Genomic DNA, 4471 nt, shown 5'->3' on the forward strand with positions numbered 1-4471 from the left:
GGTTTAGGCTGCAGGTTTTTTTCTTAGCAACAGTTGCTATGCAAATTATTCAGAGAGTTTCTGCTGCAATTGATGCTGGATAGAGATTTGGAATATCAGATTCTTAAAAATCTTTGCTGCAAGACACCAAGTTCTTAACCTTTCACTTTGCTGAAATTTGACAGCTATATAAACAGAATCACTTGCCCTTCCTCACTGCTCTTCAGTCATGAAATCTTAATATTTTCTTGATAATACATAGAAAAATTAGTTTCTGATCTTCACAGTATTACACAAGAGAGAAGTCAAACAGAGATGAAATGGTCTTTTCTCTACCCTTTGGTTACCACAGAGGGCTCAGTCCTTTGTAAAGGGGAAAAGATCATTCCTGCCTAGTGACAGTGCCAGACATGAGGGAAAAATGGGGAAAAACCAGAACTCCTATCTAGCATTATGTCTATTAACATCTTTGTGAAGTTTGGTTCAATTTTGCATTCACTGTACAGAGACATAATTCAAGTCATGACTAGGCTGAATCAACTGTTAAAACAGCACAATGGAAGTAGGAACAAAACTATCCCAAATTTCCAGCACACAATACAAGTCTGTAATAAAGAAATACTGATCATCTTTCTCAGGTCATCTCTTGAAGGTGTTGAATTCCTATTATCTGCTACTATGGATTTATGCAAAAGCATTGAATATAAACCCTCTTGTTCTGCCAAGAGTGCCAGTGGGGGAACTGACCTAATGCTACCACTGCCATTTAGAAGTAGATATTAGATATGGGCTGAGTTCTAATCATATTTCAGTCCAGTTTAAAAGCAAGGATTCAGTGTTTGGGCTTCTGGGTGAGTTAGAGCTATAGTTCAATACTCAGTCAAAACTTGTCTTTCAAAAACCCCATGAAGTTAATACCAGGGCTTTAATTACTCAGAGATTTTGTGTTCAGTCTAAAACAAGAAAATTAACCATTAACATGTTGAGCTCATGGACATAAGCATGTTTCTAGAGCTACATATCTCCACAACCCTGCCTTAACCTAGGAAGAGGATGACTTAAAGAGACTTTTCAGCTCCCTGAGAAATTTTATATGACAAACATTATCCCTTTGCTCATTCTACTTAGATCATCACCAGTGACCTATTGATACTTCCTGAGCCACGAACACGTGGGAAGGTGTGAGAACTGCAGGCCTGTGGTTATATTTGCATTTTGCCACAACACTGATCAGCTTAGAGGGAACCCCCAGCATTCAGCTGGAATCAGTGGCAAGTCCAAGCTGCATCCAGAGGAATGACTCAGGCAAGGAGATGCTAGAGAAAAAAGCTAACCCTGCCAAAGCTAACTAGGAAGTGAAGAGTCAAATTTACAGAGATCTTCAAAAACTGAAGTTGGGCTGCTCGGAAAATTTCCCCCAAGTTCTAGTTCTGTACCTCTGCTGGATGCATTGATATTGTATAACTGGAAAGTCTGAGCTCAATCTCTATATGCCCTTCTATAATCCCTGATTACTTCTGCAAATGTCACACTGATTAGCCAGATTCTTATTGTCAGAGACTTGTGCATTTCTGTTTTGTGTAAACAATCAATGAGCAAGGAGTCCTCTTCCAAGGGCATGACAGGCAAATACATTATGTAATATCTTACATTAAGCAAGTGGTAAGCATAACACTTGGGATCTTCTAAACTCTCCAGATAAAAATGTGAAACAGAAAAAAAAAAATTATTGTGAAGAGAAAGCTGTAGATTTTAATTATTGTGTGAAGTAGCATGCAGTGGAATAAAATTGACAGTTTAATAATTCCTGTCCTCAGTGCCATAAGCCATTGTGGCTCAGCAGATGTGGCACTCACTCAGCCTCCTGTGTCAGCAGGGGAAGATGGGTCCTGGGAGACAGCAATGAGCAGCACAGGAGCCTTTTGTAAAGGTAGCTCAGGGAGAGGGAAGGGGGTAACATCTATTGTAGTAACTTCTTTGTAAGCCATGAGCAATGAATTTACTCACTGAACTGAACTAACAGACAAAATGTTAATAAAAGCTTGCCTTGGGCAACAGCTTTTTTTTAAAGTAGTTCTATTGCCATCATCTCAGAGCATTACAAAATCTTCCTCTGACCATTCAGCAGAAGGTTTGCTCCTGTGGCAGGAGGGCTGCAGTGCCACCCTTGGGGTGAGCACCCTTTGCTGGCAGGGTTCAGTGCCCCTCGAGGCAGATGTGCTGGGAGAGCAGCTCCATTTCCTCAGCAGCTCCGACTCCTTCAGGGACAAGGCACAACCAGGTTTGGGCACAGCACAACTTCCCCCACTGTGGGGCACTGCTCTGAGCCAGCAGACACAAATTAAACCCTAGAAAGGAGTCTGTGAGGAAATCTAGCTGAGCAGCTCAGATTTAACTCCCTATTTGGTATGGAGTTAAAATGAGGTGAGGAAAACTTCCCTACCATTCCATCTTCAGTCTCAGCCTAGTGCTTACCTGAAGCCATAACATATGGAAGAAGCTCTCACACAGATCAAAAATGAGCATCTTAATACCTGGTTTTGAGCACTGAGTATCACCAGACAGGTTCCTTTATTCTGCCAATTCCCAATATCAAGGTAGAAGGCTTCCTTCTGTCTCAAGAATTGTCTGTTCTATTATAGCTCTGTCCATGAACATATTTCTGATAATTTGTTTCTCCCAGGAATGAGCACAGTTCTTTGAAGCCTTTTGGTGTGTTTTAGGTACATCATGCTTCACAGTCAGTCACAAAACAGGGCCTTTCACTAATGGGTTCATTGGATGGGTCACCAAGGAAAAAAAAAAAGAAAATGAGGAATATCCACTTGCATTGTGTCCCCTTGCACAATAGGGATTAATTGTGCTCTCTGAGTGAAGAGTAAAGAAAATTACTCCCTGTTTCTTGTCTGGGCATAACCATGCTCATTTAAGACAGGTAAAAAGAACTAGCTAAATTTGGCCATTGAATTTTGAAGTACTGGCCTTATGTATAATATGTATTTGAGGCAATGGAAAATCAATTTTATCTTCAGGATTATTTCTAGAAGCACAATATAAAAATAATGAAAAACCTACAGGTATATGCTTAAAGTTATAATATGGTGTCTGGAAAGATTGAAGATAAGCCCAACTTCACATAAAGGTTTCAGCACAATAGACTATATTTATTTAAATATTTATTCACTTTTCATTTCTTGTAGGAATTAAAGTGACCTATTATCTTATAACTTATTATAAGTGAACAAGTTAGATAAAATATAATATAGATCATTATCACATAGCAAATTTAGTGTTATTTTAATGACTTTGCTGCTAGACTGTAGGTTACTAAGATTCATAGAGAGATTTGAAAGCTAAAGTTGATTTTCCACCATAAAAGACTCTTATTCCATCCTCCTCTCAAGCCATTGCTTAGATACCTCCTATTTTGTCTTTTTACACAGCCTCAGCAACCCCAGCCTAAGAAAACTAATTGCTTTGCTGTTTTTGAAATTGCTGTGAGCATTCCACTGTAGAGAAGCTGCTTTTCTAAAGCAAACATATATGAGTTTCTGAGATAGAAAGGCTTCAATTGACATCAGAGGGCTTTGGAATTGCTTCTTACTGCTCACATACTTTTTAACAAGGCTGAATTCCCTTTGTAGAAATCATTAGTGCAAAATTCTTTAGCAGACCACATTCACTTCAGTCATTTCAGTTGCTGTTTATTCTGAAATGATTTAACATTCCAAGCAAATAAAGGCCTGCTGCAGTAAAAATACAACTTCTTTCTGTGCCTCTCTGTGCCACTGCATGCAATAAATCCAGAGAAGACAGAACAGAATCAGAGCAAAAGTGATTCAGACCACAGCCACTTCTCTGATATGTTCATTACTGACCACTACTGCTTGCTATGCTGATTTTAACTGACAGACTTGTGGAATTTTGCATCTCTCACTTCCTACCTGTTTCTGTAGAAGTCAGATCAATTTATCTGACCTTAATCTCATAGCTCAATAAAATGCCAAAATCCTATGCTAAGGAGTTAAATACATTTTCCAATTAAAAGTTATTATTTTCTATGAATCTGTCTCTGGTGAGAATCCTTTCCTTATGATTTTCAACTCCTTAAGGTAGGTTTGGGACAGTATTATGTCAGACCTTCTCCAGCTTCCACAGTCTATTGAGCCAGCCTGACTGATCTGGTCCTGACAGCTGCTATGAATTGAGTAACAACCAAATCCTTCCCCAGTTCTCCCAACAGAGACCCTTCCTGCCAATGGCAGGGCCAGGCAGCCCAGCCTGCAAAGCCCAATGGTGCTACCACTCTGAATTTCACAAACTCAAGGCACAGGAATGGAGGGGGGCAATCTCACATCTTTTACCTTTTTATCTTTTGGCAGCCACCAGCTGCTGAATTGAGTACGGACCTGAAGAAAGCTTTCACTTCAGGATAAAATAATAATATATGTGAAAATCTAGAAAGAAACAAAACCATGTAAAACTTCTTTTA

This window comes from Agelaius phoeniceus, chromosome 15 (assembly GCF_051311805.1).
Source record: "Agelaius phoeniceus isolate bAgePho1 chromosome 15, bAgePho1.hap1, whole genome shotgun sequence".
Classification (NCBI taxonomy): Eukaryota; Metazoa; Chordata; class Aves; order Passeriformes; family Icteridae; genus Agelaius; species Agelaius phoeniceus.